General features: G+C 40.9%; 1 protein-coding gene and 1 pseudogene across 3 annotated transcripts in view; one reads left to right on the top strand and one right to left on the bottom strand.

The window, feature by feature from the left end:
• Positions 1-15,877, bottom strand: part of LOC147341560 (A-kinase anchor protein 17B-like) — a 60,041-nt gene extending 44,164 nt beyond the window's left edge. For both annotated transcript variants that reach the window (XM_086388481.1, XM_086388476.1), the window contains exon 1: positions 15,462-15,877. The gene's annotated coding sequence lies outside the window, so the exon portion shown is untranslated. The remainder of the gene's footprint in view (positions 1-15,461) is intronic.
• LOC147341561 (putative RNA-binding protein 15B) lies at positions 7-15,007 on the top strand (annotated as a pseudogene). The gene is made up of 2 exons (XR_015158705.1): positions 7-40; positions 13,708-15,007. The product of XR_015158705.1 is annotated as a putative RNA-binding protein 15B (transcript).
• Positions 15,878-25,687: the final 9,810 nt, after the last annotated feature.

The raw sequence follows: 25,687 nt of genomic DNA, 5'->3' as shown, positions 1-25,687 counted from the left end.
TGCAGCATGGGGCTGGGGTCCATAGCTGGGCAGCACGAAGGTGGGCACGCCTAGCACCCAGGAGAAGCTGAAACCCCGCACGAAGATTCGGTCAGCGTGAGTCACACGCTCGCCCACGTAGTAGAACACGGGCGCATCCGCCTTGGCTTCTGCCGCCTCGCATCAGCTCCACGAGCGCCCAGCAGCTGTCCATTGTCCGCGAGCCGGCCCCAGCCCTTTCAGCCGGCAGCCCAGCTGAGCCCCCGCTGTCAGTGCTGCCAGCGCCACTCTGTTTCACGCCTTAACAGCCTGTATATATTCCTTGAAGAAATGTCTATTTAAGTCCTTTGTCTGCTTTATACTTTGATTATTTGATTTTTTTTTTTTTTTTTGCTGTTGAGTTGTAGAAGTTTCTCATATATTTGGTATATTAACCCCTTACCAGATATATGGTTTGCAAATATTTTCTCCCATTCCATAGGTTGTCTTTTGACTCTTTAATGCAGTGAAGCTTTTTAGTTTGATGCAGTCTCATTTGTCTGTTTTTGCTTTTGTTCCTTATGCTTTCGACGTCATATCCGTGAAATGACTGCCAAGACCCATGTTATGAAACTTTTCCCCTATGTCTTTTTTTTTAACTGCTGTTTCTGGTCTTACACTTAAATCTTTAATCCATTTTTAGTTGATTTTGTGTATGCTGTAACACAAGGGTCCAATTTCATTCTTTTGCATGTCTAGTTTTCCCAACACCATTTGGGTTTTTATTTTGTTGTTTTCAGTGTTTTAATTTTTATTTTTTACTGCTTTGTCTTATTTTTTGATGTTTATAAGATTTTTTTTAATTTTTTTCCCTTAAGTTATTACAAAATATTAGCTATATTCCCTGTGTCCTAACACTGTTTGCCAAAGAGACCATCCTTTCCTCATTGTGTACTCTTGTTGACTATAAGTATGCTGATATATTGTTGGACTCTCAATTATGTTCCCCTGGTGTATATGTCTATTTTTATGCCAGTACCATACTGTTTTAATTACTGTCACTTTGTAATGTGTTTTGAAATCAAGACATATGATGCCTCCAGCTTTTTCCTTCTTTCTCAAGATTGCTTTGGCTATTCAAGATCCCTTGTGGTTCCATATGAATTTTAGGATTGTTTTACTATTTCTGTAAAAAAGTGCCATTGGGGTGTTAATAGGGATTGCATTGAATCTATAGATCACTTTGGATAGAATGGATATTTTTCTCTAAGATGGCCCTCAAGAATCCCTTCCCAGTGGTATTCATTCACTTGTGTATCACTTCCCCTTAAATGTGAGCTCAATCTAGTTAATCACTTCTAATGATAGAATATGGCAAAAATTATGAGATGTCACTTCTAAGATTAGGTTACAAGAAAACTCTGACTTCTGTCTAATTTTCTCTCTCCTTCTTTCTCTCTCTCTCTTCCTCTCAGGGAACCTAAATGCCTATAAAGAGGCCCATATGGCAAGGAGCTGAGGGAGGCTTCTAACCAACAAGCATGGAGGAACTGAGGGCCTCAGTCAACAGCCCATGAGGAACTAAATCCTGGTAACAATAACATGAATGTACCTGGAATCAGATTCTTCCTCAGTTGAAACTTCAAATGGGAGCTTTGTGAGCCTCTGAGTCAGAAGCACTCAGCTAGGCTGTGCCCAGATTCCTGACACACAAAACTGATATGATAAATGTTTGTTGGCAGTTCCCTGACAATCCAGTAGTTAAGACTTCATGCTTCCACTGCAGGGGGCACAGGTTTGAACCCTGGTAGGGAAACAAAGATTCCCATATCCCTCACAGCCAAAACTAAATAACTTAAAAAAATTAAAATTAAAAAATAAATGTTTGTTGTTCTAAATCACTGAGTTTGGGAGTAAATTGTTATGCAGAAATAGGTAACCAGCACAGTAACCAATTTCCATTGTCACTCTCCTGACACTATGTCTGCTTCCCTTGCTTGGAGCCTCTCATTCTCCATTACCAGCTGCTCCCCTACATAGATTTCCTCTTCATCCCTCTCAGGTTCTGACTCCTCACATCAGGCTGCCCCTCCCTGACAATACCTGCATCCACTTGTTTAGACTCAGATCCACCCTCTGCAGGGACACGTCCTCACTCTGTTGGATCTGCAAGACCCCAGTCTGCACCCCACAACACTCCCCACCATGGATGTCCACCTTGCTCCATCTCACCTAATGGCTTTAGGACTGGATTTTTCAGGAAGGTTAGGCAAAAGGACAGTTGTTGTTTAGTCGCTTAGTCCTATCTGACTCTTTGTGACCCCATAGACTGCAGCATGACAGGTTTGCCCTTCTTTGGGGTTGGAATGAAAACTGAGCTTTTCCAGTGTGTGCGTTTTGATTTTTAACATATATATATATATATATTGTCAAGTTATCTTCCAAAAATCTTACATCAATTTATACTCTAGTCTCTCTCCTTCACCCTGTCCTTTCCTCATCTCATAGAATGCTCATTGGTTTTTTCTTTCTAGTACTGTTTCTAGGTCTCATCCCAATGAAATGTCAAATGGTTCAATTCTTAAAACCCTTGCTGGGTTTCTCTGAACTGGCATGTCTAAATAGAGAGCTTGTTATTGTTGCTTTGTTAAGTCCCTAAGTCATTATGACTCTTTTAGGATGCCATGGACTATAGCCCACCAGGCTCCTCTGTCCATGGGATTTCCCAGGCAAGAATACTGGAATGGATTGCCATTTTCTTCTCCAGGGGATCTTCCTGACCCAGGGACTGAACCTGCATCTCCTGCATTGGCAGGTGGATTCCTTAACACCAGGGAAGCACCCAAATAGAGAGTATTTTCCCCTTAAAATGCAAACCCTCTTTCATGCTTACTGACAGTGATGGGCTTCAATCTTTGGTCAGTGAGCTATGATGCAGAAAACTGTAAAGGAGGAAAGAGAAAGTATGTGTTTATGAAGAACAGCAGTATGCTATCCAACAGTTGGTGACAAGGACATACATTTAAATTGTAGATCTACAGGAACTTTTTCAAAAAGGGTACCCTTTGTTAAGTCCTGAATTAGGACATACCAAGTCAAGAAGGAGCCGTGTCTTCCTCAGCCCTTCTTTTAGCATTTAGGTTGAAATTTGTGCACATATATATATTTCCTCTACCAGGAGCTCTGGCTATTCTGGTTTTATGACTCTGTCTCTTAAACAAATTCATTTAATTAATATGTATTATTAATATAATTATTATAATAAATAATATGATACATTGTATAATATATAGTGTTATATATATTATACACATACTTTATATATAATATAATACCTAATTATATATAATATAATACATAATTATATATAATATAATACATAATTATATTATAATACATATGGTATGTGATATATATGTAAAATATTATAATATATATGTGATATATAGTATATAACCTACTATGCTATACTACATATGTAACTTAAAACATGATATATATTATATAATGACATTAAATACATAATTATTAATATATCACAAAATATAATATATAACATATGTTAAAATTATATTGTATAACATATAATATACATAATTGTTAATATAAATAACATAAAATATAAAAGTTATAATATATAGTAATATATATTATATAATATATTTTAATTAATTACATTATAGTGTAAGTGGATAAGACTCTTGAGTCCCTTGGATTGCAAGAAGATCCAACCAGTCCATCCTAAAGAAAATCAGTACTAAATATTGTTTGGAAGGACTGATGCTGTAACTGAAGCGCCATTACTTTGGTCACCTAATGTGAAGAACTGACTCCTTGGGAAAGACCCTGATGCTGGGAAAAATTGAAGGCATGAGGAGAAGGGGAAGACAGGATGAGATGGTTGGATGGCATCACTGACTCGATGGACATGAGTTTGAGCATGCTCCAGGTGTTGGTGATGGACAGGGAAGCCTGGCGTGCTACAGTTCATGGGGTGGCAAAGAGTCAGACACGACTGAGTGATGAACTGATTGAGTGTTCATGGGATTCTCAAGGAAAGTATTCTGAAGTGGTTTTCCATTCCCTTCTCCAGTGGAGCATGTTTTGTCAGAACTCTCCACTATGACCCATCCGTCTTGGGTGGCCCTACACGGCATGGCTCAGTAGTTTCACTGAGTTAGACAAAGCTGTGGTCCCTGTCCAAAAGACTCTTAAAGAGTCTTCTCCAGCACCACAGTCCGAAAGCATGAGTTCTTCCACACTTAGCCAGGTGACACTAGTGGTAAAGAACCTGCCTGCTAAGGCAGGAGATGCCTGAGACAAGGGTTGGATCCCTGAGTCAGGAGAATTCCCTGGAGGAGGGTATGGCAATCCACTCCAGTATTCTTGCCTGGAGAATCCTATGGACAGAGGAGGCTGGTAGGCTACAGTCCATAGCATTGCAGAGTCAGACACGACTGAAGTGACTTAGTACGCATTCATGCACAGTATTCTTTATGGTCCAAACTCACATCTGTACATGACTCTTGGAAAAACCACAGCTTTTACTATATGGACCTTTGTCAACAAAGTGATGTCTCTGCTTTTTAATACACTGTCTAGGTTTGTCACAGTTTTTCTTCCAAGGATCAAGCATCTTTTAATTTCATGGCTGCAGTCACCATCTGCAGTGATTTTGGAGCCCAAGAAAATAAAGTTTGTCACTGTTTCCATTTTTTTCCCATCTATTTGCCATGAATTGATGGGACCAGATGTCATGATCTTCGTTTTTTGAACGTTGAGTTTTAGGCCAGATTTTTCACTCTCTTCTTTCACCTTCATCAAGAGGCTCTTTAGTTCCTCTTTCCTTTCTGCCATAAGGGTGCTGTCATCTGCATATCTGAGGTTATTGATATTTCTCCCAGCAATATTTATTCCAGCCTGGCATTTCGCATAATGTACTCTGCATATAAGTTAAATAAGCAAGGTGAGACTATACAGCCTTGATGTACTCCTTTCCCAACTTTTAACCATTGTTCCATGTCTGGTTCTAACTGTTGCTTATAATATAATATAAGTAAGTATTCATATATAATTAATTATAAACAAAATATTATATATTACATTACATCTTATATATTATATTGTATATTATCATATTGATTTCATATATTATAATATATCATATATAATTCATTACTATATACTATATAATAATACATGATATATTCATATATAATTATAATAATTGTACATTATATATTACATTATATACATTAAATAATATATTGTGCTTAGTTATAATATATATTATATTTAAAGTATAACACATAATTATAAATATTATTATATAGTATATATTATATAATAAATATAATAAAGCACTTATGAAATGCTGTTAATTCATCCCATCCTTACAACAGCATTATGGGCTTGAAATTTCTGCCCCTACATAACTCATGGGGAAGAACTGAACCTCCCACCATGTGACTTACCCAAGGACATACAGCTAGTTAGTGGCAAAACTGGGAGTGGAACTCAACTCTTCTGACTCCAGACTCTGAGATCTTTCTACACCATTGTACTAGCTCTCTGAGTTCTTCTCCTTCAAACAAGTGTTCCTGAAGACTGAGCTCCGCTTCCAAAGTGGATCCTGAATTGGTAAGAGCCTCTGCCCAGCCTGGCAGACTCAATCTGGCCTGCTTTTCAGTTGTTTGGAAGTGATCTGTCCTGGGATTTACCTGCAGCTTTTTATGGCATCACTACAATACAGTTTTTTTAATGTCTTGGGTACACTAAGATTATTACTGAAAAATACAAATTAAACAGAAAGCAAAGAGAGAAAAATCCAAAATGTTCATCAGTAATACCATGTTGGGGATTGGTTTTGCTGTTCAGTGGTGAACTTTAAGAAAATAAACCAGATGTCATTGAAATAAATTAAATGTCCTTCATAGGGGACTGGTTAAATAAACTGCAGTACAAAGAAGTACTATACAGATGTTAAGAAAAGAATAAGACAAATAAATATAAGGAGTGATTTCCAAGCTATATTGTTAAATTAAAACAGATAAAGAGGGAAAAAACAGTGTCAATAGTACCCTATCATTTGTGATATATTTATATATGTATAGGATAACAGAATGTCTCCAGAGTGATACACAAAAATTGGAAATGATGAATGTTCCTGGGAAAGACAAATGAGTGACAAGGATGGGATGGAGACTTCCTTTTCACTATCTCTTTATACCATTTGTTTATACCATCTGAATTTTTACCATATACCTGTATTACCTGTTAAAAATATTTTAGTTATACAGTGCTTTACATTTTTTAAATATTTTAAATATATGACTTTATTTAATATACATACAATTCAGGTAGTAAATCTTGTGCCTTTCTCATGGAGAACTTAAAACTGGTTTCTGCTCAACCTACTTTCCAGCTTCCCCTCTCTCCAGTCCCTGCACACTCTAGACACACCTTAGAGAAGACTGATCTACACTTCCCCTCTCTCCTGCCATCAGGGCCTCCAACTCCACTCTCACTCTCTTCTAATTAATGTAACTAGGTTCTGTGTTCCATAATTACAGGGTTTGTCAGTGAAATCAATAGTTGCCTCCCTTGCGACAATGACATTTTAGCTCCCTCAGTCTCCCCAGAGCCCAGCAGCTTCTCTGTGCCAACAAAACTCCCAAGACTATTAACATGTTCCTTGGCTCTCACTCATGTTCATGCATGCAAGTAAATGAGCAGATTCTCAAATCACATGATCTCATACACCCTATCCATGATTATTGTTGTTATTTAGTCACTAAGTTGTGCCCAATTCTTTTGCAACCCCATGGACTGTAGCACTCCAAGCTCCTCTGCCCGTGGGATTTCCCAGGCAAGAACAGTGGAGTGGGTTGCCATTTCCTTCTCTAGGGGATCTTCCCAACCCAGGGATCAAACCCATGTCTCCTGCTTGGCAGGCAGATTCTTTACTGCTAAGCCACCTGGGAAGACCCTATCCATGATTATTTGGAGATAAAATTACAATCAAATATGTATTTTTAAGACTTTATCAAGGTATAGTTTCAGTTCAGTTCCATTCAGTCACTAAATCATGTCCAACTCTTTGCGACCCCATTACCGCAGCATGCCAGGGTTCCCTGTCCATCATCAACTCCCAGAGCTTGCTCAAACTCATGTCCATCAAGTCGGTGATGCCATCCAACCATCTCATTCTCTATCGTCCCCTTCTCCTCCTGCCTTCAATCTTTCCCAGCCTCAGGGTTTTTTCCAATGAGTCAGTTCTTTGTATCAGGCAGCCAAAGTATTGTTTACATATTACAAGGTATTGTTTACATAATACAAAATCCAGCATTGTATGCCTATGATTAAGTGATTTTTAGTAAATGTGATTTACTCAATCACATTTAGTTAATGTGATTTATGTGATTTTTAGTAAATACAAATATGTATTGTTTACATATTGCAAGGTATAGTTTACATTTTACAAACCCAGCATTGTATGCCTATAGTTACATGATTTTTAGTAAATGTAAAGAGTTATATTTTTTAATAATGTTTTTCATGTATTCTTTTGATGATGACTTGAAGAACCTAACATAAGATATCCTACATCATATTAGGTTTCTGATATGACTCAATTTCTTTCTTCTTTTTTTAAAAATTTTTTATTTTTTGGCCACTTCACGTGGCCTGTGGGATCCTGGTTCCCTGCTCAAGGATCGAATCCATGTCCCCTGCATTGTAAGCATGGAGTCTTAACTACCGGACTGCCAGAGAAGTCCCTCAATTTCTTTCTTCTGACTTCAACTCCCAAATTTGTTTCCTGCTCTACTCCTTAATGAAAGAGATCTAATCCTATTGTTCCTTAAAACCAGAGCATGTCAGAGTTGGTAGGACCCTTAGAAATCAACTAGAGATGGGAAAGTTTGCCTAAAGTCATATAACAGGTAAACAGCAGAATCAGAGCTAAAATCCAGGATTCTTGCCCTTAGCCCCCATAACTTCAAACTATGGGACAGAGCCTCTTCTCTTAAGTGCTGGTAGTGTCCTGGAAATCAATACACCAACTACCATCAATCAATTTGTCCAGCTAAATCTAAAGATCTGATGATGGAGGAAGGGCTTGGGTTGAGGATGGGCCTAGAAAACAGGTAGGAAATATAAGCTCTTTCCTTCACAATTCTTCTGGGTGAATTTACCACTTCATGGGAAATAGATGGGGAAACAGTGGAAACAGTGTCAGACTTTATTTTGGGGGGCTCCAAAACCACTACAGATGGTGACTGCAGCCATGAAATTAAAAGACGCTTGCTCCTTGGAAGGAAAGTTATGACCAACCTACATAGCATATTCAAAAGCAGGGACATTACTTTGCCAACAAAGGTCCGTCTAGTCAAGGCTATGGTTTTTCCTGTGGTCATGTATGGATGTGAGAGTTGGACTGTGAAGAAGGCTGAGCGCCAAAGAATTGGTGCTTTTGAACTGTGGTGTTGGAGAAGACTCTTGAGAGTCCCTTGGACTGCAAGGAGATCCAACCAGTCCATTCTGAAGGAGATCAACCCTGGGATTTCTTTGGAAGGAATGATGCTGAAGCTGAAACTCCAGTACTTTGGCCACCTCATGCGAAGAGTTGACTCACTGGAAAAGACTCTGATGCTGGGAGGGATTGGGGGCAGGAGGAGAAGGGGACGACAGAGGATGAGATGGCTGGATGGCATCACTGACTCGATGGACGTGAGTCTGAGTGAACTCCAGGAGTTGGTGATGGACAGGGAGGCCTGGCGTGCTGCGATTCACGGGGTCACAAAGAGTCAGACACGACTGAGCGACTGATCTGATCTGATCTGATCACAATTCTTCTGGGTGAATTTCTTTCTTCTAATTTAGCATGATTAACCAAGATAGTTTCTTTTCTGTCCAGAGAAGGACCTTATAATCACTAGTCAAGAGTATCTATTATTATTATTGCATTTTCTCCAGTATATGTTAACAAGATGTGAAGGTGGTATGAAACAGTAGTAAATGAAACCAACAAAGTCACTGCTTCCTGCTTTTGTCAAAAATTACGCTAAAATTAGCCTCTATTCCCCATGGATTTGAGCCAGAGAAAGCAATTTCGCTTCTCATTTTGTTTTTCTAGCAATCAGTTTGTAACAATTAAGCTATTGGTAATAAAGCAAGAAGTATACTTTATATATTTTTATGACCAAAACACATTGTTTTCTAATTTCAATGACAGTGGCAATTGTTGTCACCATAGTAGGAGGGACCTTGCCAACAACAGTTCTGAGGTACTGAATATGGCATTCTGAACTTCAGAAGAAAACTCCAAAGTGTTCAGATTGACATGGAATCACTGTCAACTGTTTTTTCTAATTTTTATTAGAAGTCATGCTTTCCCCCCATAATTCCCATCTAAGAAAAAGCAGACTTTTATGTATAAAGATATTCATCAGAATTTTTATGAGTGAAATCTTAGAAATAATTAGAAGTCATTAAATAAGATATGATAATTTCATAAAAGAGAATTTTATGCATCCATTAAAGTCACATTTTCAAATATTTTGTTCATTTTTTTAAATGTTTTCCCAGGTGTGTCTTAGAGATGACTATAAGATTTTTTAAATATTTACTTATTTGGCTGCACCAGGTTTTAGTTGTGGCATGTAGAATCTAGTTTGCTGACCAGGGATCAAACCTGGGCCCTCTGCATTGGGACTGCAGAGTCCCAGCCACTGGACCACCAATGAAGTTCATAAAAGAGAATGTTATGCAGCCATTAAAGTTACATTTTCAAATATTTTGTTCATTTTTAGTTTCTTTACTGAGATATAATTTATATACCATAAAATTCACCGGTTTAAAGTGTTTATATTCAAAGCTTTTTAGTGTATTTACAAAACTGTGGAATGATCACTGTAACCTAATTTTAAAATATTTTTCATCCCCCCAAAGAGAAATTTGTACCTATTAGCAGTCACTCTCCATATCTCCAACCTATAAATTTATAAGAAAATACATGACTGCCCTGGTGGCATAGTGGATAGGAATTTGCCTGCCAATGCAAGGGACATGAGTTTGATCCCTGGTCCAGGAAAAATCCACATGCTGTGGGCAACTAAAGCCCCTGTGCCACAATTACTGAGCCTGCACTCTAGAGACCCCAAGCCACAACTAATGAGCCCCTGTGCCCCAAATACCGAAGCGGGCGCACTTAGAGCCCACGCTCCACAACAAGAGAAGCCACTGCGATGAGAAGCCCACGCACCCCAACAAAGAGCAGCCCCTGCTCACTGCATCAAGAAAAAGCCTGCACACAACAGTGAAGACCTAGGGCAAGCCAAAATAAACAAACAGCTGTTTTTTCAAAAAGAAAAATATAAATAACTCCAAAGACCACTGGACAAAGGAAAGCAACCACAGAATAGGGGATACAAATGAATAATATACATATGAAAAGATGTTCAACTTGGTAGGTAATAAAGGAAATAAAGGAAATCAACACAAGAAACACTTTCCCCCTAATCAGATGGGCGGAAATGAAAAAGACTGATAACATCTGGTACTAGTAAGAGTGTGGGGAAAGAGGTATCCTCAGACACTGCTGGCCGGAGTCTGAGTTGTTAACAACTGTTTTTGGAAAATAATCTGAATCCTTTTATTCACTATTTTTAAAGCACATATCACTGGGGTCAGCAACTCCACTTTGGAAATCTATCCTATAGTGATTAAAGGAGTATAAAGAACCAGTATGTAAGGGTGTATGTACAAGACTGGTTTCTACAAGGACTGCAAATTGCAGAGCAGTGTGTATAGTACGATCCTACCTTTGTGCTGGGCACTGCTCTTGGCATACGCAATACATGCCTACTTTCAGGCCTCCTAGCAACCCTATGATGGCAAACAATAGTCTCACACTCCATGGGGAAGCTGGGGCTTGGAGAAGTGAAGCAACTTGCTTTGGGTCTTATACCAAATGGCAGAGCCAGGACTCATACCTAGGTCCACCTGACCCCCAACCAAGATATCTGCCAAGAATGATAAGTTCCTGGTTATCATTACCCTCCTTTATTGGGGGGTGGTGGTGGTTAATCTTCGGGACATCAGTTTTTAAGATGCAATGTGAACTCCTGTCTCAGTGAAAAGGGTGGAAGTTTGTGATGCGAGAATTGGGTGAGAGAATAGTAAGTGGGGGATTGGATTGTGGGGAACATATAAAATTCACTAATTTATCCATCCAACAAATACTTATTAGCCTTTACTATATGACAGGGACTGTTTAAAGCATGCGGAGGGGATTCATCAATGATCAAACAGAGAAAAATCTCGGCCCTTGAAAACTTACCTTTGGTGGGGATGAGGCAGACAATTAACAAATTATACCTTCTGTAACAAAATATACTCAATATATAATTATATTATAAAATATAAATATATATAAAGATAGGGATACTATGGAAATGGTGAATAGAGCTATGGAAGAAAATAAAGCAGGGAAAAGGGGTGGGGAGATGGGGGTGTTGGAAGGGATACTGTGATTATAGAAATGGTGGCCAGAAAAGGACTCATTGAGAAGGAAATATTTAAGCAAAGAGCTGGAGGATATGAGACAAGAGCCATGCAGATACATGGTGGGGAGGCAGGGGGGAGGCAGAAGAGCATTGTAGTAGGGAGAGCAAGGGACCAGGTGGTAAAAGTCTACCTAATATGTCCAATGAGGAGAGAGGAGGCCCAGGGGCTGGGACTGAGGGAGGGAGGGGGAGAGAAGTGGATAACGAGGTCAGAGAGGGATCTGGCAGCCAGACTGTATGTGCAGAGGCTTGGGGGTCATGACATTACCTTGTCCTCAGAAGGAGATGAGGAACCATCGGAGCTATAAGAAGACGACTGACAAGATGTGATGACCTTTTTTTTTTTTTTTTTTTTTTACTTTTAAGAGGGCCACTGTGGCAGCGGTGTTAGAAAATTTTTTAAAAACGGAGGCAAGCATGGAAAAAGGAAGACCAAATGGAAGACTAATGCAACGATTAAGGAGAAAGGTGATGGTGGTTTTGATCCAGGTGGTAGAGGGGAGATACAAGAAGTGGTTAGATTCTGAATATATGTTGTGGGTAGAGTCAACAGGGTTTGCTGACTATTTAGATGTCTGATACGAGAGGAAAAGTCTTTGCATGAGAAGCTGGCAAATTGGACTTGCTATTTACTAAGATGGACTTCCCTGGTGGCCGAGCAGTAAAGAACCTGCCTGCCAATGCAGAAGATGTAGGTTTGATCCTTGGGTCAGGAAGATCCACCGAGAAGGAAATGGCAACCCATTGGAGAGGCAACCCACTCCAGTATTCTTGCCTGGAGAATCCCATGGACAGAGGAGCCTGGTGGATTACAGTCCATGGGGTCACAAAAGAGTCAGATACAACTTAGCAAATAAACAACAACTATTTACTGAGATGGGAAGGGACTGTGGGAGGACCAGTCTGGTGCAGGGAGTAGGGGTGGGGAGGGGGCATACAGGCCAAGGATTTGATTGACTGGTATGAACTCACAAGGACAGGCCACTTAAGAAGACTCACCAGCTTCACTCCTTAAACCCTGTTGTGAATGAAACCCAGAAAGCTTAGGACTAGCTTACATTCAGGGATACCCTGACAGTGAGGACTGAGGCCATCCTTTTCATCCTGAGGTGAAACTGAAAGTGTTAGTTGCTCATTTGTGTCCAACTCTTTGTGACCCCGTGGACTGTAGCCCACGAGGCTCCTTGGGATTCTCCAGGGGAGAATACTAGAGTGGGTTGTCAGGCCTTCCTCCAGGGCATCTTCTCAACCCAGGGATTGAATCCAGGTCTCCTGCATTGCAGGTGGATTCTTTACCGTCTGAGCCACCAGGGAAGCATCCTGAGGTGCATCTGACTAAAAGCAAAAGAGGAAAAACAACTAAGTAAAAAACTAAAAATTTCTTATATATCTGTACAGCGAATATAAATGGAAAGCCCAGCACCAGGCATTATGGAAGATGCCACAAGGAAAGGTGTCTGTAGATGGCAGAGAGCAATGGCCTCTCCCAAGTAGAGATGGGAAATCATGGTAGACAGAATACTACCACATCTTAACACAGTGGCTTGCTTTCCAGACAAGATATAAAGGTTGTGAGCCTTCACCAATTTTTCCAGGGGAAAGAGAGCTCATTTCCTTTCCCTGGCAGTTGGCCCTTCTCAAATTGGGAAGAATTCTCCTTCTTCACTCAATGTCACTTTTACAGCCTCCTCTGGAGACTTCCTACAATTCCCGCTCTCAGATTTTCCATTTATGTTGATGCTTGCATCACATGCAAAACCCTTTTAGAAATCCCAATGTATTATAGGGCTTCCCAGGTGGCGCTAGTGGTTAAGAACCCACCTGCCAATACAAGAGACAGGAGACCCAGGTTTGATCCCTGACTCAGGAAGACCCCTGAAGAAGGGAATGGCAACCCGCTGCAGTATTCTTGCCTGGAGGATCCCACGGACAGAGGAGCCTCTCGTGCTGCAGTGGGATGTGCTAGAGTGGGACAAGACAGTGACTGAGCACACACGCACAACATATTATATGATTTCAAAGCATTAGTACTGCCTGCCTGTTAAGCAGAGAGAGCTGAAGGACAGGAGGAAAAAAGCAGTGGGGAAAACGTGCCAAGGAATCCCCTACATAACCCTCCAGAAAATTTGCTAAATATCTGACCGGTGCTCACAGTTTCATTGGTGTGATCCTTGGCACACAGAAGAGAAAGGACTCAAGGCCTGGGAGGACACGTGGAAGCGCAGGGGCCTCTCCAGTGATCGCGGAAGGGCCACCCACTCCCCTTATGAGGAGCGGAGCAGGACCAAGGGTGGTGGGCAGCCTGCGGACCGAGGCTCCGACCGCACCCCTGAGCATAGCCACAAGGAAAACCGTTCCAGTGAAGGGACCAAGGAGTCCGGCAGCAACTCCCTCAGCAACAGCCGACACGGGGCGGAGGAGCGGAGCCACCACCACCACCACGAGGCTCCCGATTCTTCCCACAGGAAGAAGACCCGAGAGAGCGAGCGCAATCATCGGACCACTGAGGCCGAGCCCAAGCCTCTGGAAGAGCAAAAACACGAGACCAAAAAGCTCAAGAATCTTTCAGAGTATGCCCAGACGCTGCAGCTGGGTTGGAACGGGCTTCTGGTGTTGAAAAACAGCTGCTTCCTGACATCTATGCACATCCTAGAGGGGGACCAGGGGGTGATCAGCAGTCTCCTCAAAGACCATACTTCCGGGAGTAAGCTGACCCAGCTGAAGATTGCCCAGCGCCTTCGCCTGGACCAGCACAAGCTCGATGAGGTCACACGACGCATCAAGCAGGGGAGCCCCAATGGCTACGCAGTGCTCCTGGCCACCCAGGCGACCCCCAGTGGGCCTGGCTCTGAGGGGGATGCCTAGGTGGAGCCTGGCCTACAGAGGCAGCTTCTCAGGAACCTGGTCTCCTACTTGAAACAGAAGCAGGCTGCAGGGGTGATCAGCCTGCCAGTGGGTGGATCCAAGGGCAGAGACAGCACAGGCATGCTCTACGCCTTCCCGCCCTGTGACTTCTCACAGCAGTACCTCCAGTCAGCGCTGAGGACATTGGGCAAGCTAGAGGAGGAGCACATGGTGATAGTTATAGTGAGAGACACAGCCTAGCCCGAGCCTGGCTTTTCCAGCCTGTTTGTCACTAAAGCAGTTATTTTAAAATATGACCACCGCTGCCCTGCCCCTCCAGCCCATACTACACCCTTGATTTGAATTCTCTGCTGGGTTACTCCATTTCATTTGGTAGGGGACCAAAGTCCTATCTCCCCACCAAAAACTAAGTTCTTAGGTTTGGGTTTTTTGGTTTTTTTTTTTTTTGTTTGTTTGTTTTTTTACCGTGATGAGAAGGGACTCCTGTCATGTCGGCTTCTAGTGTATGAAATACTGTCTGCTGTGTTCTGTATTTTTTTATTTTTTGACTAACTGTATGGAAAATTGTCAGTAAAGCCTTTGTCAGAGGATGGATTTAAAAAAAAAAAAAAGAAGAAGAGAAAGGACAGAAGAACCCCCACCAGGCATTATGGAAGATGCCACAAGGAAAGGTGTCTGTAGATGGCAGAGAGCAATGGGCATACAGGCCAAGGATTTGATTGACTGGTATGAACTTACAAGGACAGGCCACTTAAGAAGACTCACTAGCTTCACTCCTTAAACCCTGTTGTGAAAAAAAAAAAAAAAAAACCCTGTTGTGAATGAAACCCAGACAGCTTAGGACTAGCTTACATTCAGGGATACCCTGACAGTGAGGACTGAGGCCATCCTTTTCATCCTGAGGTGAAACTGAGGCTCAGCAGATAGCGCCTTTGGGACATGCTGAGGAGTAGCCTCTCCAGAGTCCCTCAATCGTGCCCCTGCCACCGGCCTGTTCACGGGAGGTTCGAGGAAACAAGAAACGAGAGATTGTAAAAGGTCCCTCCAGCCATAGGAGCGAGGACCTCTTACCTTAACCGGAGGTCTTCTGGAATCTGAGACTAGGCCGCGGGGGCTTTCTGCTGAGTTCGTTTTTCGCTGTCCCGGTTTCCAGCACGATGGGCCTTTCCCTGTGCTGGGTTTCTTCACCTTCTGTTTCTAGTGCCGGAGCTTCGCTGAGTTGGGCTCCTGCTGTGCTTGGCCTCTTCCGCGCGGAGGTTGTTTCAGCCAGGTTAAACCCGAGTCATGGCACCATAGATGTCACGCGAGTGTATGTTCCTGGTTCTTTGTCTCCTCACAACAAAGATTTGGAGCAACGGACGTTAAAGCCCTCAGCGCGTCACAGCTCTCAGGTCTTTGTCAGGACAAAATACAGCCCAACATCTAGCCAATCACATCAAAGTACAGGCTAGGAGTCATCCAATCAGGGCAAAGTACAGACTAGGAGTCAACGTATCAGGGCCAAGTAAGAAGTCAGCCAATCATGGAAAAGTATAGGCTAACTATCAGCCACTTAGAGCAAAGTACAGGCTAGGAGTCAGCCTATCAGGGCAAACAACTGGTTAGGAGTCAGCCAATCCGAGCAAGCTATAATTTAGGACACAGCCAATCCAGGCAAACTACTGCTTAGTATGCAGCCAATCAGGGCAAAGTATAGGGTCGTAGTTAGCCAATCAGGGTAAACTACCTTCTAGGAGTCAGCCAATCAGGGCCAAGTACAGGCTAACAGTCAGCCAATCACATCAACATACAGTCTAGGAGTTAGCCAATGATGGCAAAGTATGGGCTAGTTGTCAGCCAATCAGGGCAATGTACAGGCTACGAATCTGCCAATTTGGACCAAGTACAGGCTAGGAGGCAGCCAATCACATCAACGTTCAGTCTAGGAGTTAGCCAATCTGGGCAAAGTACAGGCTGCTGCTGCTGCTAAGTTGCTTCAGTCATGTCCAACTCTGTGTGACCCCAGAGACGGCAGCCCACCAGGCTCCCCTGTCCCTGGCATTCTCCAGGCAAGAACACTGGAGTGGGTTGCCATTTCCTTCTCCAATGCATGAAAGTGAAAAGTGAATGTGAAGTCGCTCAGTCGTGTCCGACTCCTAGCGACTCCATGAACTGCAGCCTACCAGGCTCCTCTGTCCATGGGATTTTCCAGGCAAGAGTACTGGAGTGGGGTGCCATTGCCTTTGTCAGCTAATCAAGGCAGTGTAGTGCCTGCTATTGTTGTTCAGTTGCTAAGTCCTCTCGGACCCTTTGCAACACTATAGCAGCTACTTGGGCCTGAAGATTTCCTGAGAGTTTTTACATGATAAATTCAACTGTTTATTAAATATAGGGTGATCGAAATAAACCTATGGGTTGAAGAGGAAAATGGCCCTGCCAACACCTTGATTTTTTATTTCTAGGCTCCAAAACTGAGACTGTAAGTTTCTTTTGTTTTTAAGCAATGCAGTTTTTAGTATTATGTTTTGGCCACCCTGAGAAAGTGGTACAATGTCTATTGATCATCTTTTTTCAGTCTGTTTGAAATCTTCCTGGTTCTTGGTCTGATGAGTGATTTTTTATTAAAACCTTGACATTTGGAGTATTATGAGACTCTGGGTCCTATGTAAATGCTCTGTCTTAGCTGGCTTCCTCTGACACATTTGTTAGGGGAAGAGGAGATGCTGTCATACTCCCGCCAGGTAGTGGTAAAAGCCCAGGTTACCCCTGAGCTTCCTTTCACACCTTGGAGGGCTGCTGAGTGGGGCGCGAAGCCCCATCACCCCACTCAGGCTCTGCTGGTACCTTGCTGGCCAAGAGGTATCAATGCTTTGTCACTGGCATCCACGTGGTTTCTAGTGACACCGTGAGGGGAGGTGGCCTCATTACTGCTGGGCAGCACTGAGGTCTTCACTCTCCCCCACACCTCCTCTGATGCCACTCTGACAGGCGGCTTGAGTGCTTCACTGCAACATGGTGAGGTGGAAATCTCAGCTTTCCACTTGGTCTTTGCTGATGGGGATAGGGGTGAGGCCACTTTTTTTTTTTTTTCTTTTTCTGTAATGCGAGTAAACTGGAGTAAAGCAGTTTTTGTCTAAGGCAGTTTTTGTCTAAACATTTTCTATCATTCTAGGCTGTCCATTTTCTGGTCTTTGGCTAAAGAAAGCAGGCTTTTCTTGGGGCTTTTATGCCTGCATTCATTACCAGTTCTGGGTTGCCACCTTCCTCAGGTCCAAGTCTAGGCTATCTGAGGCAAAAAGGAAACCCACAGAACTCACCACCAACTCATTCCTTGGGTCCTAAAATCCCTAGATGGGCTGTCTTCTTCTCTCCATCTTTCCAAGTCTTCATATGACTGTTTCATATAGAATGTCAAGAGTTTTTTGTTGTATTGAACCAGAGAAATAGCAAAAAGAATGTGTATCCCACCTTCTAGAAAGCAGAAGTCCTGGGCTTTAAAAAAAAAAAATCAAAGAATATAGAACAAAGGTAAAAACACTTTCTCAGTCTCACTCATAATCAAGAAAAAAGACAGTCTCAGGACCCAGGGATCTCTCTCTAAGGAAATACGACTCTTGGCTTTACTATCCTGTGGTCAACTGGGAAACTCCAAATACACACTTTAAAAAGAGTATTTTGAACTGCTTGTGTTCGTTCCTATTCATCGGGGTTTTTGTTTGTTCAAATTGAGCTCCACAGAACACGTTCCTCAAAATCACCTTGTGATGCTTATTAAAAATGCATTCAGGCCAACTGTGAGAGGAAGAGGAAAATGTGGACACAAACCAGGAGGAACACCATGTGAATCCTGAGGCAGAGACTGGAGTTATTCTGCCTTAAGCCAAGAGATGGCTGGCCACCAGCAGAAGCCAGAAGAAAGTATTTGGTAACCAGACTGATGGAATTTGAAGGAATTGGGAATTCTATGAAGAAAGTGGCTTCATCAAAGATCAAGCCCTGAGCCTTTGGAGTGGGAGCATTGACTCCAAGACTCTAGACTACCAGAGAACTAACACTAGGGAATATCAAATAGTGAGAACTCACATAAAGGAAACCGCTTGAATACAAGACCCGACATCACCCAACCACTGATAGCACCCTGTGCAGGACCCCTCATCTAAACAAAAAACAAAACAAAAATACAAATCATTAGCAGACAGGATTACCACCTTGCCCAGGATTACCAGCCTTGCCCATCAGAGGAAAAACAAACAAACAACAACAACAAAAAAAACTCAGCACAAATCTCACCCTATACAAAGCTTATACAAACCACTGGACCAACCTTAGGAGGGCAGAAACCAAAAGGAAGAAAGAATTCAACCTTTAAGCCTGGGGAAAGGAGACCCCAAACACAGTAAGTTAAAAAAAATAAATAAATAATGAAAATGCAGAGAAATACTACACAAATGAAGGAACAAGCTAGAAACACAAATAAATGAAGAGGAAATAGGCAAACTACCTGAAACAGAATTCAGAATAGTGATATACTATCACCATCACTATCACTATCACTAGATGATCAAAAACCTTGAAAACAGAATGGATAAAATGCAAGAATCAATTAACAAAGACCTAGAAGAATTAAAGAATAAACATACAGAGACAAACAACACAATTACTGAAATTAAAAATACTCCAGAAGGAATCAATAGCAGAATATCTGAAGCATAAGAACGAATCCGTGAGCTGGAAGATTAAATGGTGGAAATAACTTCTGAAGAGAAGAATAAAGTAAAAAGAATGAAAAGAGCTGAGGATAGTCTCAGAGACCTCTGGGACAATGTCAAATGCACCAACATTCGAATTATAGGGGTCCCAGAAGAAGAAGAGAAAAAGAAAGGGTATGAGAAACTTATTGAAGAGATTATAGTTGAAAATTTTCCCAACATGGAAAAGGAAATAGTCAATCAAGTTCAAGAGGTGCAAAGAGTCCCATACAGGGTAAACCCAAGGAGAAACGCACTAAGACACATACTAATCAAACTAACAAAGACTAAACACAAAGAAAGAATATTAAAAGCAGAAAGGGAAAAGCAACAAGTAACATACAAGGGAAACCCCATACACTTAACAGCTGATCTTTCAGCAGAAACTCTGCAGGCCAAAAGGGAATGGCAGGATATATTTAAAGTACTGAAAGGGAAAAATCTACAACCAAGATTATCGTACCCAGCAAGGATCTCATTCAAAATTGATGGAGAAATAAAAAGCTTTTCATACAAGCAAAAGTTAAGAGAATTCAGTACCATCAAACCAGCTTTACAATAAATATTAAAGGGACTTATATAGTTAAGAAATACAAAAGAAGAAAAAGATCTACAAAATCAACCCCAAACAGTTAAGAAAATGGCAATAGGAACATATATATATATATATATATATATATATATATATATATATATCAATGATTACTTTAAATGAAAACAGATTAAATGCTCCAACCAAAAGACACAGACTGACTGAATGGATACAAAAACAAGACCCGTATATATGCTGTCTACAAGAAACCCACTTCAGACCTAAAGACACATATAGGCTGAAAGTGAGAGGACGGAAAAATATATTCCATGAAAATGGGAAGCAAAAGAAAGCTAGAGTAACAATCTTCATATCAGACAAAATAGACCTTAAAATAAGAGTACTATAAAGGACAAGGAAGGACACTGCACAATTATCAAGGGATCAATCCAAGAGGAAGACATAGCAATTGTAAATATCTATGCACCCAACATAGGAGCACCTCAATACATAAGACAACACTAACAGACATAAATGGAGAAATTGACAGTAACACAATAATAGTAGGAGACTTTAACACCCCACTCACACCAATAGACAGATGATCAAAACAAAAAATTAATAAGGAAACACAAGTAAATGATACATTAGATGAGATTGATCTCATTGATATCTTCAGGACATTCCATCCAAATGCAGAATATATCTTCTTCTCAAGTACACGTGGAATATTCTCCAGGATAGACCACACCTTGGGTCACAAATCAAATCTCAGTAAATTTAAGAAAATTGAAATTATAACAAATATCCTCTCTAACCACAGTGCAATGAGACTAGATATCAATTACAAGGAAAAAAAAACTGTCAAAAAACACAAACTCATGGAGATTAAACAATATGTTTCTAAACAAACAACAGGTTCCTGAAGAAATCAAAAGGGAAATAAAAAAGCCTCTGGAAACAAATGAAAATGAAAACATGACAACTGAAAACCTATGGGATGTAGCAAAAGCAGTTTTAAGAGGTAAGTTCATAGCAATACAATCCTACCTCAAGAAATAAGAAAAACATCGAATAGACAACCTAACTTTACACCTAAAACAACTAGAAAAAGAAGAACAAAAATAATCAAAATTAGTAGAAGGGAAGAAATCATAAAGATATGAGCAGAAATAAATGAAAAAGAAATGAAAGAAACAATAGTAAAGATTAATAAAACTAAAAGCTGGTTCTTTGAGAAATGAACAAAATTGACAAACCTTTAGCCAGACTCATCAAGAAAAAAAGAGAGAAGAATCAAATCAACAAAATTAGAAATGAAAAAGGAGAGGTTACAACAGACAATGCAGAAATACAAAGGATTTTAAGAGACTATTATGAACAACTGTGTGACAATAAAATGGATAACCTAGAAGAAATGGAGAGATTCTTGGAAAAGTTCAATCTTCCAAGACTGAACCAGGAAGAAATAGAAATTATGAACAACCCGATTACAAGCACTGAAATTGATGCTGTGATCAAAAATCTCCCATAAAACAAAAGCCCAGGATCAGACAGCTTCACAGGAGAATTCTATCAAACATTTAGAGAAGAGCTAATGCCTATCCTAAACTCTTTCAAAAAATTGCAGAGGAAGGAATACTTCCAAATTCATTCTATGAGTCCACCATCACCCTGATACCAAAACCAGACAAAGACAACACACAAAAAAGAAAACTACAGGCCAATATCACTGATGAACATAGATGCAAAAATCCTCAACAAAATTTTAGCAAACAGGATTCAGCAATACATCAAAAAGCTTACATACTATGATCAAGTTGGGTTTATTCCAGGGATGCAAGGATTCTTCAATATATGCAAATCAATCAATGTGATACACCATATTAACAAATTGAAGATAAAAACCACATGATCATCTCAATAGATGCATAAAAAGTCTTTGACAAAATTCAGCACCCATTTATGATTAAAACTCTTCAAAAAATGGGCATAGAACGAACCTTCCTCAACATAGTAAAGGCCATATATGATAAGCCTACAGCAAACATTATTCTCAATGGTGAAAAACTGAAAGCATTCCCCCTAAGATCAGGAACAAGGCAAGAGTGTCCACTTTCACCACTATTATTCAACATAGTTTTGAAAGTCCTGGCTACAGCAATCAGAGAAGAAAAAGAAATAAAAGGAATCCAGATAGGAAAAGAAGTAAGGCTCTCACTCTCTGCAGATGACATAATATTGTACATAGAAAACCCTAAAGATAGTATCAAAAAAATTACTAGAGCTAATCAGTGAATTTAGCAAAGTTGCAGGATACAAAATCAATACACAGAAATCACTTGCATTTCTATATACTAACAATGAAAAATCAGAGAGAGAAATTAAGGAATCAATCCCATTCACCATTGCAACAAAAAGAATAAAGTATCTAGGAATAAACTTACCTAAGGAGACAAAAGAACTGTACACAAAAAAATTATAAGACACTAATGAAAGAAATCAAAAATAACATAAACAGATGAAGAGATATTCCATGTTACTGGGTGGGAAGAATCAATATTGTGAAAATGCCTATACTACCAAATGCAATCTACAGATTCAGTGTGATCCCTATCAAATTACCAATGGCATTTTTCACAGAACTAGAACAGAAAATTTCACAATTCATATGGAAAACAAAAGACCCCAAATAGCCAAAGCAGTCTTGAGAAAGAAGATTGGAGCTAGAGGAATCAACCTTTCTGACTTCAGATTACACTACAAAGCTACAGTCATCAGAAAAGTATGGTACTGGCACAAAAACAGAAAAATAGACCCATGTAACAAGATAGAAAGCCCAGAAATAAAACCATGCACCTATGGGTACCTTACTTTTGACAAAGGAGGCAAGAATATACAATGGGGCAAAGATAGCCTCTTCAATAAATAGTGCTGGGAAAACTGGACAGCTACATGTGAAAGAATGAAATTAGAACATTTCCTAACACTATACACAAAGATAAACTCAAAATGGATTAAAGACCTACATGTAAGACCAGAAACTATAAAACTCTTAGACAAAAACATAGGCAGAACACTTGATGACATAAATCAAAGCAAGATCCTCTATGACCCACCTCCTAGAGGAACGGAAATAAAAACAAAAGTAAACAAGTGGGACCTGATTAAACTTAAAAGCTTTTGCACAGCAAAGGAAACTATAAGCAAGGTGAAATGACAACCCTCAGAATAGGAGAAAATAATAGCAAACGAAACAACTGAGAAAGGATTAATTTCCAAAATATACAAGCAGATCATACAACTCAATACCAGAAAAACCAACAACCCAATCAAAAAGTGGGAAAAAGACCTAAACAGACATCTCTCCCAAGAAGACATAAAGATGGACAACAAACACATGAAAAGATGCTCAACATTGCTCACTCATTGCTCAATGCAAATCAAAACTACAATGAGATATCACTTCACACCTGTCAGAAAGTCTACAAACAAATGCTGGAGAGGGTGTGGAGAAAAAGGAACACTCTTAAACTGTTGGTGGAAATGTAAATTGATATAGCCACTATGGAAGACGGTATGGAGATTCCTTAAAAAAAAACTAGGAATAAAACCACTATATGACCCATCAATCCCACTCCTAGGCATATACCCAGAGGAAAACAAAACTGAAATAGACACATGTATCCCATTGTTCATTGCAGCACTATTTACAATAGCTAGAACATGGAAGCAACCTAGATGTCCACTGACAGATGAATGGATAAAGAAGTTGTGGTACATATACATAGTGGAATATTACTCAGCCATATAAAGGAACGCTTTTCAGTCAATTCTAATGAGGTGGATGAACCTGGAACCTATTATACAGAGAGAAGTAAGTTAGAAAGAGAAAGATAAATATTGTATTCTAATGCATATATATGGAATCTAGAAAAATGGTACTGAAGAATTTATTTACAGGGCAGCAATGGAGAAACAGAGGGAATGGACTTACAGACATGGGGAGAAGGAAGGAGAGGCTGAGATGTATGGAGAGAGTAACATGGAAACTTACATTACCGTATGTAAAATAGATAGCCAACAGAAATTTGCTGTATGGCTCAGGAAAGTCAAACACGGGCTCTGTATCAACCTAGAGGGGTGGGATGGGGAGGGAGATGGGAGGGAGGTTCAAAGGGGAGGGGGTATATGTATACCTATGGCTGATTCATGCTGAGGTTTGACAAAAAACAACAAAATTCTGTAAAGCAATTATCCTTCAATTAAAAAATAGATAAATTAAAAAGAAAGAAAAACAACAACAACAAAAAATGCATTCAGACCTTCCAAATCAGAGCCCAGGGCTGGAGACTTAGAATCAACATTTTAACAAGCAACCCCTGCCCTCAAGAGATTCTGGTGTACCTTAACATTTGACATGGAGAAGGCAATGGCACACCGCTCCAGTACTCTTGCCTGGAAAATCCCATGGACGGAGGAGCCTGGTAGGCTGCAGTCCATGGGGTCGCTAAGAGTCTGACACGACTGAGCGACTTCCCTTTCAGTTTTCACTTTCAAGCATTGGAGCAGGAAATGGCAACCCACTCCATCGTTCTTTGCCTGGAGAATGCCAGGGACAGGGGAGCCTGGTGGGCTTCCGTCTACGGGGTCACACAGAGTCGGACATGACTGAAGCGACTTAGCAGCAGCAGCATTTGAGAACCAGTGATCTAAGTCATTTCAGTTCAGTTCAGTCGCTCAGTCATGTCCGACTCTTTGCAACCCCAGGAATCACAGCACGCCAGGCCTCCCTGTGCATCACCAACTCCCGGAGTTCACCCAGACTCACGTCCATCGAGTCAGTGATGCCATCCAGCCATCTCATCCTCTGTCGTCCCCTTCTCCTCCTGCCCCCAATCCCTCCCAGCATCAGAGTCTTTTCCAATGAGTCAACTCTTCACATGAGGTGGCCAAAGTACTGGAGTTTCAGCTTTAGCATCATTCCTTCCAAAGAAATACCAGGGCTGATCTCCTTCAGAATGGACTGGTTGGATTCCTTGCAGTCCAAGGGACTCTCAAGAGTCTTCTCCAACACCACAGTTCAAAAGCATCAATTCTTTGGTGCTCAGCCTTCTTCACAGTCCAACTCTCCCACTCATACATGACCACAGGAAAAACCATAGCCTTGACTAGACGGACCTTTGTTGGTAAAGTAATGTCTCTGCTTTTCAGTATGCTATCTAGGTTGGTCATAACTTTCCTTCCAAGAAGCAAGCGTCTTTTAATTTCATGGCTGCAGTCACCATCTGCAGTGATTTTGGAGCCCCAAAAAATAAAGTCTGACACTGTTTCCACTGTTTCCCCATCTATTTCCCCATGATCTAAGTTAGTGTGTGATAAAATTACAGACCAGGTGTAGGATGAAGCTTTTATCACAGGCCTGGAGGCTATCCTTCAAGGGACTATTAATCATTAATCAGGGCCCTCCAGGCAGCAGTGATCAACCAGTTACTAATCCCCCTCATTGCCTTCACAGCCGGTCATTATTATGCTGCTTTGCACAAATGTCTGGAAAGTCCTCAGCCAGTGCTTTTCTATATTTCACTTGCTGCCCAGAGGTACCATTCTGCTAAAACCACCAAAGACCATGAAACTGGGTCCATTCAGTGAAAACAAATCATCCTTTTAAAATACATCATTTTAGATTACCTCCTGGAATCAACATCAAGCTTACTGATCTGTCCATTACGCTTCCTCTCTTGTTTCCTTTTTTGAAACCTATGATCACATTTGCCTGCCTTCAGGCCTCTAGCACCTCTCCTAGTAAATAAAAGTATCCATGAGAGTGGTTTCAGTTTGGTTCAGTAGCTCAGTTGTGTCCAACTCCTTGCGACCCCATGGACCACAGCACACCAAGCTTCCCTGTCCATCACCAATTCCCAGAGCTTGTTCAAACTCATGTTCACCAAGTTGATGATGCCATCCAACTAGTTCATCCTCTGTCATCCTCTTCTCCTCCTGCCTTCAATCTTTCCATCTTCAAGAGTGGTTTAGGG

The sequence above is a fragment of the Bos grunniens genome, chromosome X, assembly GCF_055505025.1.
Source record: "Bos grunniens cultivar Pamir isolate PY7600 chromosome X, Bosgru_T2T1.0, whole genome shotgun sequence".
Classification (NCBI taxonomy): domain Eukaryota; kingdom Metazoa; phylum Chordata; class Mammalia; order Artiodactyla; family Bovidae; genus Bos; species Bos grunniens.
This window is presented reverse-complemented; position numbering and strand designations above follow the sequence as displayed.